General features: G+C 45.1%; 1 pseudogene across 1 annotated transcript in view; it reads left to right on the top strand.

Annotated features, from left to right (window-relative positions):
* The window catches only part of LOC124035968, a 55,078-nt pseudogene that overhangs the window by 32,397 nt on the left and 3,890 nt on the right, over nucleotides 1-18,791 (top strand). The window contains exons 9-17 of the transcript XR_006838821.1: nucleotides 3,592-3,708; nucleotides 3,784-3,837; nucleotides 11,471-11,623; nucleotides 11,848-11,986; nucleotides 12,565-12,752; nucleotides 12,974-13,050; nucleotides 13,178-13,427; nucleotides 15,134-15,382; nucleotides 15,651-15,798. The product of XR_006838821.1 is annotated as a transducin-like enhancer protein 1 (transcript). The remainder of the gene's footprint in view (nucleotides 1-3,591; nucleotides 3,709-3,783; nucleotides 3,838-11,470; nucleotides 11,624-11,847; nucleotides 11,987-12,564; nucleotides 12,753-12,973; nucleotides 13,051-13,177; nucleotides 13,428-15,133; nucleotides 15,383-15,650; nucleotides 15,799-18,791) is intronic.

The following is an 18,791-nucleotide window of genomic DNA, read 5'->3' as shown; positions in this document are numbered from 1 at the left end:
ACATAATTTCCCTGTCTCATGATGCCATCTATTTTGTGAAGTGCACAATTCCCCCTTGCAGCAAAGCACCCCCACAACATGATGCTGCCACCCTCGTGCTTTACGGTTGGGATGGGGTTCTTCGACTTGCAGGCCTCCCCCTGTATCCTCCAAACATAACGATGGTCATTATGGCCAAACAGTTCTAGTTTTGTTTCATCAGACCAGAGGACATTTCTCCAAAAAGTACAATCTTTGTCCCCATGTGCAGTTGCAAACCGTAGTCTGGCTTTTTTATGGCGGTTTTGGAGCAGTGGCTTCTTCCTAGCTGAGCGGCCTTTCAGGATATGTCTATATAGGACTCGTTTAACTGTGGATATAAATACTTTTGTACCTGTTTCCTCCAGCATCTACACGTGTTCTGGGATTGATTTGCACTTTTCGCACCAAAGTATGTTCATCTCTAGGAGACAGAACGCGTCTCCTTCCTGTGCGGTATGACGGCTGCTTGGTCCCATGGTGTTTATACTTGCGTACTATTGTTTGTACAGTTGAACGTGGTAACTTCAGGTGTTTTTGGAAATTGCTCCCAAGGATGAACCGGACTTGTGGAGGTCTCCAATTGTATTTCTATGTCTTAGCTGATTTCTTTAGATTTCCCATGATGTCAAGCAAAGAGGCACTGAGTTTGAAGGTAGGCCTTGAAATGCATCCACAGGTACACCTCCAATTGACTCAGGCTAATTGACATCATTTATCAGAAGCTTCTAAAGCCATGACATTTTCTCCCAATTTTCCAAGCTGTCACAGGCACAGTCAACTTAGTCCGTGTAAACTTCTGACCCACTGGAATTGTGACACATTGATTTACAAATAAACTAATCTGTCTGTAAACAATTGCTGGAAAAATTACTTGTCATGCAAATTACTTGTCCCAACTGACTATAGTTTGTTCCCAAAACTATAGTTTGTTCACAAGAAATTTGTGGAGTGGTTTAAAAATGAGTTTTAATGACTCCAACCTAAGTGTATGTAAACTTCTGACTTCATGTATGTATGTATATCACACACACACTAGTCAAAAGTCTGGACACACCTACTCTTTCAAAGGTTTTTCTTTATTTTTACTATTTTCTACATTGTAGAATAATAGTGAAGACCTCAAAACTATGAAATAACACACATTGAATCATGTAGTAACCAAAAAAGTATTAAACAAATCAAAATATATTTGAGATTCTTTAAAGTAGACACCCTTTGCCTTGATGACCGCTTTGCCAACTCTTGGCATTCTCTCAACCAGCTTCACCTGGAATGCTTTTCCAACAGTGATGAAGGGTTTCCCAGATATGCTGAGCACTTGTTGGTATGCAGTTGCCATATGAAGCGGTGATGCAGCCAGTCAAGATGCTCTCTGACCTTGTAGGCTGTGTCATTGTCGATCAAGATTACCACAGTGATGTGGTCTTCAAACATAATGATGGTTTTGGAGTCATGCGCCGCAGCGCAGTCGTGGGTGAACAGGGAGTACAGGAGGGGACTAAGCACGCCATGACCAGCCCTTCAAAGCACACACATAGACACACTTTCACACACTTCACATATGCTGCTGCTGCTCTGTTTGTCTATCCTAATTGCTTAGTCACTTTTATCCCTACCTACATGTACATATTACCTCAACTGCCTCGTGCCCTTGCACATGGACTTAGTACCGGTACTCCTTGTACATTATATTGCCTCGTTATTTTGTGTTACTATATCTCTATTTAATTTTTTTTTTTTTAAATGGAAGTCTGCGTTGTTGGGAAACAGCTCGTAAGAAAGCATTTCACTGTAAAGTCTACACCTGTTGTGTTTGGTGCATGTGACAAATAACATTTGAGGGGTCTGGGGTGTTGGGCTGTAACTTTGATCTGGATCGGCTTCTCTCAGTGGGGGGGATCTCCCTTCACTGCCCCTGCATTATGAGCAGATTGCTCCTCCCACTCTCCTAATCCCACGCTTAAAGGGTCTCATTGTGTTTAATACAGCCACTGACAGGGGGGAGCATTGTATGACCTGAGAGAACGGCGGGAAATTGCTTGTGTTTTGTGGGTCAGCAATCTGCTTTCTAAAGCCTTTAAATAATGTTCCCCCTGAGAGGGAGGGTGTGTAGGAGCCTTTGGCTGGGGACAAGGAGAGGGGAGGCATGGGGAGAAAGAGGGGGGCTTCCCTCCCCCACGGCCTGTCTGTTGGGGCTGTGTGTAGGTCTCTGCTGCTCCTGGAGGCACATTTTCAATGACAGATTTAGGCCTAAATGGACTCCAACATGATGGGCTAATCCACAGAGTCAGGGGAACTGGGGGAGGGGATGGTGGAAGTGAATCACACACACAAGTACACACTGCCCTTTAGCTGCCGCTGTAAAAGCTAGTCAGAGCTCGGAGAGGGAGGACTGATAGAGCGCCAGAACAACTCGTACTAATCAGGGCCTTCTCGCTGTGTTGCTCCAATGTGCCCGAAATGAATATGTATGTGTAACCCCACCACTATCCAAATGGTGTAGTTGTGGGGACTGCATGACACAAGGGCTTTGACTGAAGACTGGCAGACAGCCCCACCTTGGCCTATAGTACATACAGTGGGGAGAAAAACTATTTGATACACTGCCGATGTTGTAGGTTGTCCTATTTACAAAGCATGTAGAGGTCTGTAATTCTTTTAATCATAGGTACACTTCAACTGTGAGAGACTGAATCTAAAACAAAAATCCAGAAAATCACATCGTATGATTTTTAAGTAATTAATTAGCATTTTATTGCATGACATAAGTATTTGATCATCTACCAACCAGTAAGAATTCTGGCTCTCACAGACCTGTTAGTTTTTCTTTAAGAGCTCCCCTGTTCTCCACTCATTACCTGTATTAACTGCACCTGTTGGAACTCATTACCTGTATAAAAGACACCTGTCCACATACTCAAAGACTCCAACCTCTCCACAATGGCCAAGACCAGAGAGCTGAGTAAGGACATCAGGGATAAAATTGTAGACCTGCACAAGGCTGGGATGGGCTACAGGACAATAGGCAAGCAGCTTGGTGAGAAGGCAACAACTGTTGGCGCAATTATTAGAAAATGGAAGAAGTTCAATCCCAATAGACAATCTTTGGAGGGAGCTGAAAGTCCATATTGCCCAGCGACAGCCCCGAAACCTGAAGGATCTGGAGAAGGTCTGTATGGAGGAGTGGGCCAAAATCCCTGCTGCAGGGTGTGCAAACCTGGTAAAGAACTACAGGAAACGTATGATCTCTGTATTACAAACACAGGTTTCTGTTTCAAATATTAAGTTCTGCTTTTCTGATGTATCAAATACTTATGTCATGCAATAAAATGCCAATTAATTACTTAAAAATCATACAATCTGATTTTCTGGATTTTTGTTTTAGATTCCATCTATCACAGTTGAAGTGTACCTATGATTAAAAGAAATAACAGACCTCATGCATTGTAAGTAGGAAACACTGCCGATTTTGCAGGTTATCAAATACTTGTTCTCCCCACTGTATCTGCTATTTCCTTATTTCTTTCCACCTTACCCATTCTTCTCATCCTCTCTTCCTGTCTTTGGCAGAGTAATACCCTGCTGGTTGCTGACAGTTTGAGGAACTCAGACAAGCGACGCAACGGACCTGAATTCCCCAACGACACCAAGAAGAGGAAAGTAGAGGACAAGGACTCTAGTCATTATGTAAGCAGCAGCAGTGAGGTTGATAACTGTGTGTGTGAACGGTGAATGACATTGACAAACCTTTTGTCCCCACAGGATAGTGATGGAGAGAAGAGTGAAGACAATCTGGTGGTGGATGTCTCCAATGAGGTACGTGTGTGTCAAATAAATTTGTATTTGTCATGTATTTAGCAGATGTTGTTGCAGGTGTAGTGAAATGCTTATGTTCCTAGCTCCAACAGTGCAGTGGTATCTAACAATACACACATCTCAAAGTAAAAGAATGGAATTAAGAAATATATTAATATTAGGACGAGCAATGTCGGAGGGGTACTGTATTTTAGTCAATACCCCTCCATTACAATATATACATATGAAATGAGTAAAACGTTATGTAAAAATTATTAAAGTGACCAGTGTTCTATTATTAAAGTGACCACTGATTCCATGTCTATGTACAGTGGGGCAAAAAAGTATTTAGTCACGCACCAATTGTGCAAGTCCCACTTAAAAAGATGAGGCCTGTAATTTTCATCATAGGTACACTTCAACTATGTCAGACAAAATGAGAAAGAAATCCAGAAAATCACATTGTAGGATTTTTTAATGAATGTATTTGCAAATTATGGTGGAAAATAAGTATTTGGTCACCTACAAACAAGCAAGATTTCTGGCTCTCACAGACCTGTAACTTCTTCTTTAAGAGGCTCCTCTGTCCTCCACTCGTTACCTGTATTAATGGCACCTGTTTGAACTAGTTATCAGTATAAAAGACACCTGTCCACAACCTCAAACAGTCACACTCCAAACTCCACTATGGCCAAGACCAAAGAGCTGTGAAAGGACACCAGAAACAAAATTGTAGACCTGCACCAGGCTGGGAAGACTGAATCTGCAATAGGTAAGCAGCTTGGTTTGAAGAAATCAACTGTGGGAGCAATTATTAGGAAATGGAAGACATACAAGACCACTGATAATCTCCCTCGATCTGGGGCTCCACGCAAGATCTCACCCCGTGGGGTCAAAATGATCACAAGAATGGTGAGCAAAAATCCCAGAAACACACGGGGGGACCTAGTGAATGACCTGCAGAGAGCTGGGACCAAAGTAACAAAGCCTACCATCAGTAACACACTATGCCGCCAGGGACTCAAATTCTGCATTGCCAGACGTGTTCCCCTGCTTAAGCCAGTACATGTCCAGGCCCGTCCGAAGTTTGCTAGAGAGCATTTGGATGATCCAGAAGAAGATTGGGAGAATGTCATATGGTCAGATGAAACCAAAATATAACTTTTTGGTAACTCAACTTGTCATGTTTGGAGGACAAAGAATGCTGAGTTGCATCCAAAGAACACCATACCTACTGTGAAGCATGGGGGTGGAAGCATCATGCTTTAGGGCTGTTTTTCTGCAAAGTGACCAGGACGACTGATCTGTGTAAAGGAAAGAATCATCAAATCAAAATAAAAATCAAATTTATTTATATAGCCCTTCATACATCAGCTGATATCTCAAAGTGCTGTACAGAAACCCAGCCTAAAACCCCAAACTGCAAGCAATGCAGGTGTAGAAGCACGAATGAATGGGGCCATGTATCGTGAGATTGAGTGAAAACCTCCTTCCATCAGCAAGGGCATTGAAGATGAAACGTGGCTGGGTCTTTCAGCATGACAATGATCCCAAACACACCGCCCGGGCAACGGAGTGGCTTCGTAAGAAGCATTTCAAGGTCCTGGAGTGGCGTAGCCAGTCTACAGATCTCAACCCCATAGAAAATCTTTGGAGGGAGTTAAAAGTCTGTGTTGCCCAGCAACAGCCCCAAAACTCTAGAGGAGTTTAGAGAAGATCTGCATAGAGGAATGGGCCAAAATACCAGCAACAGTGTGTGAAAACCTTGTGAAGACTTACAGAAAACGTTTGACCTCTGTCATTGCCAACAAAGGGTATATAACAAAGTATTGAGAAACTTTTGTTTACATTTACATTTACATTTAAGTCATTTAGCAGACGCTCTTATCCAGAGCGACTTACAAATTGGTGCATTCACCTTATGACATCCAGTGGGACAGTCACTTAACAATAGTGCATCTAAAACTTAGGGGGGTGGGGTGAGAGGGATTACTTAACCTATCCTAGGTATTCCTTAAAGAGGTGGGGTTTCAGGTGTCTCCGGAAGGTGGTGATTGACTCCGCTGTCCTGGCGTCGTGAGGGAGTTTGTTCCACCATTGGGGGGCCAGGGCAGCGAACAGTTTTGACTGGGCTGAGCGGGAGCTGTACTTCCTCAGTGGTAGGGAGGCGAGCAGGCCAGAGGTGGATGAACGCAGTGCCCTTGTTTGGGTGTAGGGCCTGATCAGAGCCTGGAGGTACTGAGGTGCCGTTCCCCTCACAGCTCCGTAGGCAAGCACCATGGTCTTGTAGCGGATGCGAGCTTCAACTGGAAGCCAGTGGAGAGAACGGAGGAGCGGGGTGACGTGAGAGAACTTGGGAAGGTTGAACACCAGACGGGCTGCGGCGTTCTGGATGAGTTGAAGGGGTTTAATGGCACAGGCAGGGAGCCCAGCCAACAGCGAGTTGCAGTAATCCAGACGGGAGATGACAAGTGCTTGGATTAGGACCTGCGCCGCTTCCTGTGTGAGGCAGGGTCGTACTCTGCGGATGTTGTAGAGCATGAACCTACAGGAACGGGCCACCGCCTTGATGTTAGTTGAGAACGACAGGGTGTTGTCCAGGATCACGCCAAGGTTCTTGGCGCTCTGGGAGGAGGACACAATGGAGTTGTCAACCGTGATGGCGAGATCATGGAACGGGCAGTCCTTCCCCGGGAGGAAGAGCAGCTCCGTCTTGCCGAGGTTCAGCTTGAGGTGGTGATCCGTCATCCACACTGATATGTCTGCCAGACATGCAGAGATGCGATTCGCCACCTGGTCATCAGAAGGGGGAAAGGAGAAGATTAATTGTGTGTCGTCTGCATAGCAATGATAAGAGAGACCATGTGAGGTTATGACAGAGCCAAGTGACTTGGTGTATAGCGAGAATAGGAGAGGGCCAAGAACAGAGCCCTGGGGGACACCAGTGGTGAGAGCGCGTGGTGAGGAGACAGATTCTCGCCACGCCACCTGGTAGGAGCGACCTGTCAGGTAGGACGCAATCCAAGCGTGGGCCGCGCCGGAGATGCCCAACTCGGAGAGGGTGGAGAGGAGGATCTGATGGTTCACAGTATCGAAGGCAGCCGATAGATCTAGAAGGATGAGAGCAGAGGAGAGAGAGTTAGCTTTAGCAGTGCGGAGCGCCTCCGTGATACAGAGGAGAGCAGTCTCAGTTGAATGACTAGTCTTGAAACCTGACTGATTTGGATCAAGAAGGTCATTCAGAGAGAGATAGCGGGAGAGCTGGCCAAGGACGGCACGTTCAAGAGTTTTGGAGAGAAAAGAAAGAAGGGATACTGGTCTGTAATTGTTGACATCGGAGGGATCGAGTGTAGGTTTTTTCAGAAGGGGTGCAACTCTCGCTCTCTTGAAGACGGAAGGGACGTAGCCAACGGTCAGGGATGAGTTGATGAGCGAGGTGAGGTAAGGGAGAAGGTCTCCGGAAATGGTCTGGAGAAGGAGGGGATAGGGTCAAGCGGGCAGGTTGTTGGGCGGCCGGCCGTCACAAGACGCGAGATTTCATCTGGAGAGAGAGGGGAGAAAGAGGTCAGAGCACAGGGTAGGGCAGTGTGAGCAGAACCAGCGGTGTCGTTTGACTTAGCAAACGAGGATCGGATGTCGTCGACCTTCTTTTCAAAATGGTTGACGAAGTCATCTGCAGAGAGGGAGGAGGGGGGGAGGGGGCGGAGGATTCAGGAGGGAGGAGAAGGTGGCAAAGAGCTTCCTAGGGTTAGAGGCAGATGCTTGGAATTTAGCGTGGTAGAAAGTGGCTTTAGCAGCAGAGACAGAGGAGGAAAATGTAGAGAGGAGGGAGTGAAAGGATGCCAGGTCCGCAGGGAGGCGAGTTTTCCTCCATTTCCGCTCGGCTGCCCGGAGCCCTGTTCTGTGAGCTCGCAATGAGTCATCGAGCCACTGAGCGGGAGGGAGGACCGAGCCGGCCTGGAGGATAGGGGACATAGAGAGTCAAGGGATGCAGAGAGGGAGGAGAGGAGGGTTGAGGAGGCAGAATCGGGAGATAGGTGGGAGAAGGTTTGAGCGGAGGGAAGAGATGATAGGATGGAAGAGGAGAGAGTAGCGGGGGAGAGAGAGCGAAGGTTGGGACGGCGCGATACCATCCGAGTAGGGGCAGTGTGGGAGGTGTTGGATGAGAGTGAGAGGGAAAAGGATACAAGGCAGTGGTCGGAGACTTGGAGGGGAGTTGCAATGAGGTTAGTGGAAGAACAGCATCTAGTAAAGATGAGGTCGAGCGTATTGCCTGCCTTGTGAGTAGGGGGAAGGTGAGAGGGTGAGGTCAAAAGAGGAGAGGAGTGGAAAGAAGGAGGCAGAGAGGAAAGAGTCAAAGGTAGACGTGGGGAGGTTAAAGTCGCCCAGAACTGTGAGAGGTGAGCCGTCCTCAGGAAAGGAGCTTATCAAGGCATCAAGCTCATTGATGAACTCTCCGAGGGAACCTGGAGGGCGATAAATGATAAGGATGTTAAGCTTGAAAGGGCTAGTAACTGTGACAGCATGGAATTCAAAGGAGGCGATAGACAGATGGGTAAGGGGAGAAAGAGAGAATGACCACTTGGGAGAGATGAGGATCCCGGTGCCACCACCCCGCTGACCAGACGCTCTCGGGGTGTGCGAGAACACGTGGGCGGACGAAGAGAGAGCAGTAGGAGTAGCAGTGTTGTCTGTGGTGATCCATGTTTCCGTCAGTGCCAAGAAGTCGAGGGACTGGAGGGAGGCATAGGCTGAGATGAACTCTGCCTTGTTGACCGCAGATTGGCAGTTCCAGAGGCTACCGGAGACCTGGAACTCCACGTGGGTCGTGCGCGCTGGGACCACCAGAGTAGGGTGGCCGCGGCCACGCGGTGAGGAGCGTTTGTATGGTCTGTGCAGAGAGGAGAGAACAGGGATAAACAGACACATAGTTGACAGGCTACAGAAGAGGCTACGCTAATGCAAAGGAGATTGAATGACAAGTGGACTACACGTCTCGAATGTTCAGAAAGTTAAGCTACGTAGCAAGAATCTTATTGACTAAAATGATTAAAATGATACAGTACTGCTGAAGTAGGCCAGCTGGCAGTGGGTGCGTTGTTGACACTACACTAATCAAGTCGTTCCGTTGAGTGTAATAGTTTCTGCAGTGTTGCTATTCGGGGCTAGCAGGCTAGCTAGCAGTGTTGTTTACGTTACGACTTGCGTTAAAAGAACGACAATAGATGGCTAGCGAACCTAGAAAATCGCTCTAGACTACACAATTATCTTTGATACAAAGACGGCTATGTAGCTAGCTAAGTAGCTAGCTACGATCAAACAAATCAAACCGTTGTACTGTAATGAAATGAAGTGAAAATGTGATACTACCTGTGAGTGCGACCGGGTAGTTGAGTTCTATACAGAAGACGTTGGCTAGCGTTGGCTAGCTGTTGGCTAGCTAGCAGAGTCACCTACGTTAAGGACGACAAATAGCTGGCTAGCTAACCTCGGTAAATTAAGATAATCACTCTAAGACTACACACTCTAAACCTAAACAACACAATTATCTTGGATACGATGATACGAAGACAGCAAAGACAGCTATGTAGCTAGCTAACACTAAACTAATCAAGTCGTTCAGTTGAGTGTGATAGTTTCTCCAGTGCAGCTAATCAGTGGACGTTAGCTAGCTGGCTAGTGAAGACTACGTTAGGACGGCGAAATACGATAATTACGCAATTATCTTTGATACAAAGACGGCTATGTAATATAATAATAATATATATAATAATAATAATAATAATAATAATAATAATATATGCCATTTAGCAGACGCTTTTATCCAAAGCGACTTACAGTCATGTGTGCATACATTCTACGTATGGGTGGTCCCGGGGATCGAACCCACTACCCTGGCGTTACAAGCGCCATGCTCTACCAACTGAGCTACAGAAGGACCAGCTGAGAAGAATTTGCTAAGATAAGACAAATCAAACCGTTGTGATATAATGAAATTGACCAGATACTTATTTTCCACCATAACTAGCAAATAAATTCATTAAAAATCATACAATGTGATTTTCTGGATTTCTTTTAGTAATTTAGTCTGTCATGGTTGAAGTTTTTTTAATTTGTTAATTTATTTTTATTTCACCTTTATTTAACCAGGTAGGCTAGTTGAGAACAAGTTCTCATTTGCAACTGCGACCTGGCCAAGATAAAGCATAGCAGTGTGAACAGACAACACAGAGTTACACATGGAGTAAACCATTAACAAGTCAGTAACACAGTAGGAAAAAAGGGGAGTCTATACAATGTGTGCAAAAGGCATGAGGAGGGAGGCGAATAATTACAATTTTGCAGATTAACACTGGAGTGATAAATGATCAGATGGTCATGTACACGTAGAGATATTGGTGTGCAAAAGAGCAGAAAAGTAAATAAATAAAAACAGTGTGGGGATGAGGTAGGTGAAAATGGATGGGCTATTTACCAATAGACTATGTACAGCTGCAGCGATCGGTTAGCTGCTCAGATAGCTGATGTTTGAAGTTGGTGAGGGAGATAAAAGTCTCCAACTTCAGCGATTTTTGCAATTCGTTCCAGTCACAGGCAGCAGAGTACTGGAACGAAAGACGGCCAAATGAGGTGTTGGCTTTAGGGATGATCAGTGAGATACACCTGCTGGAGCGCGTGCTACGGATGGGTGTTGCCATCGTGACCAGTGAACTGAGATGAGGCAGAGCTTTACCTAGCATGGACTTGTAGATGACCTGGAGCCAGTGGGTCTGGCGACGAATATGTAGCGAGGGCCAGCCGACTAGAGCATACAAGTCGCAGTGGTGGGTAGTATAAGGTGCTTTAGTGACAAAACGGATGGCACTGTGATAAACTGCATCCAGTTTGCTGAGTAGTGTTGGAAGCAATTTTGTAGATGACATCGCCGAAGTCGAGGATCGGTAGGATAGTCAGTTTTACTAGGGTAAGCTTGGCGGCGTGAGTGAAGGAGGCTTTGTTGCAGAATAGAAAGCAGACTCTTGATTTGATTTTCGATTGGAGATGTTTGATATGAAGTGTACCTATGTTGAAAATTACAGGCCTCTCATCTTAAGTGGGAGAACTTGCACAATTGGTGACTGACTAAATACGTTTTTGCCCCACTATACATAGGGCAGCAGCCTCTTAAAGTGCAGAGTTGAGTAACCAGGTGGAGGCTGGTTATTGATGGCTATGCTGTCTGATGGCCTTGAGATAGAAGCTGCTTTTCAGTCTCTCTGTCCCATCTTTGATGCACCTGTACTGACCTCACCTTCTGGATGATATCGGGGTGAGCAGGCCGTGACTCGGGTGGTTGTCCTTTGGGCATCATGTAACTCTTTCTAACATATACATGCCGGTCTTTTAGGGAAAGGAAAAGGAGGATACCTAGTCAGTTGCATACCTGAATGCATTCAACTGAAATGTGTCTTCCAGATTTAACCCAACCCCTCTGAATCAGGCCTCGCTATATGGCTCAAAGAAACTCTGGATGCCATATGGTTCCTGGTCAAAAGTAGTACACTATATAAGAAATAGAGTGCCATTTGGGACGCATATTATAATTTCACATCAGGGGAAGTAGGGTGCTGAGTGTGAGTCAGTGTGTGTGTGTGTATGATCCCCCCCTCTACAGGATCCTGCCTCCCCTCATGGTACGCCCCTGCCCTCCCCCAGAGAGAACGGATTGGACAAGACACGCCTCCTGAAGAAGGACCCATCCTGTAGCCCTGCCTCCACAGCCTCCTCTGCAAGCTCCTCCTCCCTCAAGTCCAAAGAGATGGGAATGGTGTGTGTAGCCAAAGCTCTCCATACACTAATACTTTTCGCTGTCTGAAGAAGTCTTTAATGCTGGGTCACAGAAACACACACTTTTTAATGGACCTTCCCATTTCCCTCTAAAGAGTGGTGGAATATCTTATCTCTTACCACCTTTCTCAATCCATCCCTTGATTTCTCTCTCTTTAATGGTGTGATATCTGGGTAATGACAGCCTATATGTTTCCATGGCAGCGTGACAAGCCGGGTACGCCTCAACCGAAGTCGAGCACTCCCACTCACCGAGGAGACTCCACACCCGGACCCAGTGCCACACCCACTCTCCGCCCCAGCCTATCCAAGCCCCCCTCCATGGAGCTACCTCACCCACCTAGTAAGAGAAACTTCACCCCATTTTAATTTACCTCAGTACCTTTTCCAAACATACCATACCATACCAAACATACCATACCAACAGCCTATAGTACAGGCTACCTACTAATATGCATTTGTTTAGTTTAATTAAAGGCATACTACACTCAAACTATATTTAATATTTTGTTCAGTAGTCCACTGTTAATAATTTCCCAAAAATGTTTTGCATGTCAGCAGTCAAGTTTTGAATATGGAGCACTTCCAGTAAAGAGTTCAGGGGCGGCAGGGTAGCCTAGTGGTTAGATTGTTGGACTAGTAACCGAAAGGTTGCAAGTTCAAATCCCTGAGCTGACAAGGTACAAATCTGTCGTTCTGCCCCTGAACAGGCAGTTAACCCACTGTTCCTAGGCCGTCATTGAAAATAAGAATTTGTTCTTAACTGACTTGCCTAGTAAAATATAGGTTAAAAAATTTAAAAAAAGGTTCAAACTTGCCTTTATGATGCGTTTTGTGTCATATGGTTATGAATATGCCGCACACTGACTGCACTGCAGATACATTAAACCCATGTGAAAACAGCTCTTGTCTACTCCCTAGCTGCTGGTCTGCGGACTCCGCTGGCCGTGTCAGGGCCGTACCCCGGGCCGTTTGGCATGCTGCCTCATGCCGCCATGAATGGGGAGCTGGCAAGTGCTGGCACAGGCTACGCCGGCCTCCACAACATGTCCCCTCAGATGAGCGCTGCGGCGGCTGCCGCTGTGGCTGCCTACGGACGCTCCCCTATGGTGGGTGTGTGTGCTAGTGTGTCTCTTATTCCATATTGTGCGATCATTGCGTGTCTAAAACGGCTAAATGTTGGTATGTTTATGTAGGATCCGTTGCTGTATCTACTGATCTCATTTCTCTGGTGTGTGTGTGTGTGTGTGTGTGCCCGTGGCTGTTTGAGTATGTACTCCTCATCATCACTCTGTGTGTACTCATCATCCCTCTGTGTGTTCTCCCTCAGGCCGGCTTTGACCCTCATCCTCACATGAGAGTCCCTGGAATGACCCCAAGCTTATCAGGCATCCCTGGAGGCAAACCGTGAGTTGCGTGTGTTCCGTATATAAACTGTAGGAGAGTGTCTTTTAGCACTATGTTCTCTGTAGTAGCAAGACAAATATCCCCTCAATTCCACCTTTCCCCCTCTTACTAAACCGTCTCCTCTCAGAGCCTACTCCTTCCATGTTAGCGCCGATGGACAGATGCAGCCGGTACCGTTCCCTCCAGATGCCCTGGTGGGCCCTGGCATCCCGCGCCATGCACGCCAGATCAACACACTGAACCATGGTGAGGTGGTCTGTGCTGTCACCATCAGCAACCCCACGCGCCATGTCTACACAGGCGGCAAGGGCTGCGTCAAGGTCTGGGACATCAGTCATCCTGGCAACAAGAGTCCTGTGTCCCAACTGGACTGCCTGGTGAGTGCTAGACCTAATATACACACTGTTATCCAAAATCGCACAGTTAAAGCATGTATTCAGTAGCATTGTTCTTCAACCAACATCACAGGATGTGTGTTTGTGGGCAGGGCACATGCTTTAAATATACACCTACAGTACCAGTCAAGTTTGGACAAACCTACTTTTTCTTTATTTTTACTATTTTCTACATTGTGGAATAATAGTTAAGACATCAAAACTATGAAATAACACATATGGAATCATGAAGTAACCAAAAAAGTGTTAAACAAATCAAAATATATATTGGCATTCTCTCAGCCAGCTTCATGAGGTACATTAGTCACCCGGAATACATTTCAATTAACAGGTGTGCCTTGGTAAGTTAATTTATGGAATTTCTTTCCTCCTTAATGCATTTGAGCAAATCAGCTGTGTTGTGACATGGTAGGGGCGGTATACAGAAGAGAGCCCTATTTGGTAAAAGACCAAGTCCATATGGCAAGAACAGCTCAAATAAGCAAAGAGAAAGTACAGTCCGTTACTCTAAGAGATGGTCAGTCAATGCAGAAAATGACGGATTTTGAAAGTTTCTTTGTGCAGTCGCAAAAACCATCGAGCGCTATGATGTAACTGTCTCTCACGAGGACCTCCCACAGGAAAGGAAGACCCAGAGTTACCTCCGCTGCAGAGGATAAGTTCATTAGAGTTACCAGTCTCAGAAATTGGAGCCCAAATAAATGCTTCACAGAGTTCAAGTAACAAACGCATCTCAACATCAACTGTTCAGAATAGACTGTGTGAATCAGGCCTTCATGGTCGAATTGCTGCAAAGAAACCATTACTAAAGGACACCGATAAGAAGAAGAGGCTTGCTTGGGCCAAGAGAAACAAGCAATGGACATTAGACCGGTGGAAATCTGTCCTTTGGTCTGATGAGTTCAAAATTGAGATTTTTGGTTTGAACCGCCGTGTCTTTGTGAGACGCAGAGTAGGTGAACGGATGATCTCTGCATGTGTGGTTCCCACCGTGAAGCATGGAGGAGGAGGTGTTGGTGTGCTTTGCTGGTGAAACTGTTGGTGGTTTATTTTAAAATTCAAAGCACACTTAACCAGCATGGCTACCTCAGCATTCTGCAGCGATACGCCATCCCATGTGGTTTGCTCTTAGTGGGGCTATCATTTTGTTTTTCAACAGGACAATGACCCAACAGACCTCCAGGCTGTGTAAGGGCTATTTGACCAAGGAGGAGAGTGATGGATCTGATGACCTGCCTCCAAAATCACCTGACCTCAACCCAATTGAGATGGTTTGGGATGAGATGGACCGCAGAGTGAAGAAAAGCAGACCCCAAGTGCTCAGCATATGTAGGAACTCCTTCAAGACTGTTGGAAAAGCATTCCAGGTGAAGTTTGTTGAGAGCATGCCAAGAATGTGTAAAGCTGTCAAGGCAAAGGGTGGATACTTTGAAGAATCTTAAATATAAAATATATTTTGATTTGTTTAACACTTTTTTTTTTGGTTACTACATGATTCCATATGTGTTATTTCATAGTTTGGATGTCTTCACTATTATTCTACAATGTAGAAAATAGTAAAAATAAAGAAAAACCCTTGAATGAGTAGGTGTCCAAACTTTTGACTGGTTCTGTACCACTTTGTGTACCACTTTGTGTGCATAGTTTGTGTATTAGAGACAAAAAATAACTTTGCACGCGCTTGTCAGAACCGAGACAACTATATCCGCTCGTGCCGGCTGCTCCCCGATGGCCGGACGCTCATCGTGGGGGGGCGAGGCCAGCACACTGTCAATCTGGGACCTAGCCACGCCCACTCCACGCATCAAGGCAGAGCTGACCTCCTCAGCCCCGGCCTGCTATGCCCTGGCCATCTCCCCTGACTCCAAGGTGTGCTTCTCCTGCTGCAGCGATGGGAACATCGCCGTCTGGGACCTGCACAACCAGACCCTGGTCAGGTAAGGACCAAATGGGAGAATACATTGCCAATAAGTAGCAGGTAGAAATGTGTAGCCTCTAACCACTGGTCCAGTGTCAGATATTGTTTCATCCCCCTAATGGTCAGTCATGTGTGCATACATTTTCATATGGGTGGCTCCATATGAATTGAACCTGTGCTCTACCAACTGCTGTGCTCTACCAACTGAGCCACACAGGACCACGTATTTTTGATAACATCTGTTAATTGTGTGTGTGTGTGTGTGTGTGTGTGTGTGTTTATCGCAGACAGTTCCAGGGCCACACAGACGGAGCCAGCTGTATTGACATCTCCAACGATGGGACCAAGCTGTGGACGGGGGGGCTGGACAACACCGTACGCTCCTGGGACCTAAGAGAGGGACGCCAGCTGCAGCAGCACGACTTCACCTCACAGGTACATGCACGCATACACACACCCCTGAAAGACACAACCGCTCCAGCTGCACGACTTGAACCACATGTTCACACACACCCCGCAAACACACAGGAAGGGCTCTAAAGTGCGATCAATTTGGGGCGAATGTACAACCAAATATTTTTGCTGTGTGACCAGGGGTTTTATTTTAGGAGCTCAGTGCGACTATGATAAAATAAGGGGTCCTGTAGCTCAGTTGGTAGAGCATGGCGCTTGTAACGCCAGGGTAGTGGGTTCGATCCCCGGGACCACCCATACGTAGAATGTATGCACACATGACTGTAAGTCGCTTTGGATAAAAGCGTCTGCTAAATGGCATATATTATAAAAGTATCCCAGATAATAATTGTTGTAATGATAAGGCTTCACTGTACCGTTGTTTTTGAGTGCCCTGAAGGGTAAAGCGAGTGCAAATTCGTTAGCGTCATGGTTGCACCATAACTACAGCGAAAACGGCTTGCTTCTAGCCCTACCAGGTCAAGAGATCTAACCTATATTACCGCCACGACATTTTATCTACACATAGTGGATCGCCGGACCTTCTACATTCATAAATCATGTTGTGGACTGTTCTAAAACTACTCGTGTGTCGATGTTATTAACCATTTTGATGACATTTTGTTCAGTCCTATTACCTCATTGGCTAGCTGAATTTTTTTATGATTTACGTTAATTTTATCATCAAGATTGTCTAATAATACGACTGAATAAAAAGTCAATTTAATAAGATATAACAGTACATTTGTAATGATGCAACACACTTTTGCACTATTTTCTTATCAAGGAAAGTGCTTCAATACAGAGTTCTACTAAGTGTTTCATTATAAATGGAAAATAAGTCATGCTAGAATCTAGGCAACAATGCAGCAACCTTCTCTGTTTCCAGCTGGCTGAGGATGTTTGTGACTGCTTGGGAGGATGACTTTTTTGCCACCAAAAACTCTCTGTACAGATGAACATGCACTGCATGGTACTTCACTATCTCAAACCAGCTATTCAATCTGGAGCTCACTGCTTCAGGAGCCTTGACCTACACAAACTCTTCAAAATGAGGAAGCTCACCTATCTTCTCTTTCTGGCAGGCTTCTTGAAGAAGACTGATCTCATCCATATCACAAGTGATGCAACTTCAGATAAATATTTGTAGTGCTGTCATTTCTCACCCACCAGATTGATGACATGGCAGAGTTCCTTTCAGAACCTCCTTGAATGCCTTCAGGCATTAGAAGGCATTATCTGTGACCGCTGCCCAGGCATCATTCAGGTTCAGATTGTTGCTGTGGAGGGAGGCTAGTATAGCTTGGGAAAACTTTGAGTCGGTCTGTCCACAAAAATGACATCCACCAGAAAGCACTGGTTTTCAACACCTACAATGAAAGATAAGGAGACACTTGAATTATGTTTTTACCTAAAATAATATTGTGAAACTAAGTGTTATTTAAATTCAGCTAAACACAATATAGATACTGTGATAGTTAGCTAGATGGAGGCAGACCGCTGCTGACATTATGCATCGCTGTATTTCACCACGATAGCTCATCGTTTGGAATATAACAATTTCCATGCGTACAATTCACACTGCAGAATGTAAATGTAGGCTATTGCAACGGTATATTAATAGGCTAAGTTAACTCACCAATGATTAGAATGCTGCAATCCCTTGCATCTGTTGTCTTGTCAACAACCACCACAAACTTCTTCCCATGGTCCTTTTTGCAGAACGGCAGTCATATGTTGGTCGAACACACTGGGCAGGTGCGTTTGACGGAGGCTGCTCTCATTTTCGGGCAACGCTCCTCCCTGTTTGCAATTCTACCCTAGTAATGGCTGTAGCTTTCTTAGCTTTTCTTGTAAATAAATTGTCTTGAATCTGCTGATGCGCTTGCACTAGTAATGGTTGTTTGAAGAGGCATGCTCTGGATAACACGGTGCTTTTCCTTGTTCTTCACATGGGCTTTAAGTGGCCATCGCATGTATTTTTATGGGTCCAATCAATAGTATGTTGACAGAATTTGCAAAACAGCTTATCGCCTTACTCATAATAGTCCTTTGGGTATTGCTCTGCTCTGAATTTAGGGGTTAGGGTCGACTTGGCCCTCTGACAGCCTCTTCGTCATGTTTCTCAAAGTGACAGCCAAGTTGTGAGGTGACATAAGGGGTAGGTTACTACAATAATTAGACCTACTTTAAAAAAAAAATGAAACTAAATTTCAGCCAAATTATGGAAAATTCTGCAATATTCCATGTTTTACAATTGATTCCATTTTATTACCAAATTCCGCGATTCCACATCGGAAATCATAGGGCCCTACTTAACCAGGATATCCACACATTTGGAGGCACAGATAAAGGAAAAGGCATAGCTTCTTCAGGACATCAATGATCATAGCAATACATTTATGACCCCTACATTTATGATCTCGGCATGTCTTTTAAAGCGACAGTGTAAAATGTTCAATGTTCTACACCTCAATGGGAAAATAGTGCTTTTATACAATGTAGAAACCTAATATTCCACAAATTACTTTGTAATTTCAATGACCGGTATTTGTATATACATTTTAGCTTTTATAATAAACATATGTATTTCCATGTTTACATATTAGTTTCTAGGGCACAAAATAGCTAGAATTCATAGGCTGCGTTTAGACAGACAGGCCAATTCTGATATTTTTTCCACTAATTGGTCTTTTGACCAATCAGAGCTGATCTGATTGGTTAAAATGCCCAATATTGGCTTCATCTCAATCTCAATTTATAAAATCTTATTTTCTGTTGATTTTCGGTTGCTACCAATGAAAAATCATCATTTGGAGCCCGGCATCTAAAATCACTGTTGAGGAATGATCTCATACCATTTGGTCGCTGCTCGTTTTCTCCTCGCAACAGTGTATTCTTTACAGCCTGCTAGTCCAATAGGCGTATCCAGAGTAATACACTATGTATCTGTGATGTGAAAATAGGGAGCACAA

Source organism: Oncorhynchus gorbuscha, linkage group LG05 (assembly GCF_021184085.1).
Source record: "Oncorhynchus gorbuscha isolate QuinsamMale2020 ecotype Even-year linkage group LG05, OgorEven_v1.0, whole genome shotgun sequence".
NCBI classification, from domain to species: Eukaryota; Metazoa; Chordata; class Actinopteri; order Salmoniformes; family Salmonidae; genus Oncorhynchus; species Oncorhynchus gorbuscha.
The sequence above is the reverse complement of the archived record's forward strand: the minus strand, read 5'-3'. Positions and strand labels throughout refer to the sequence as shown.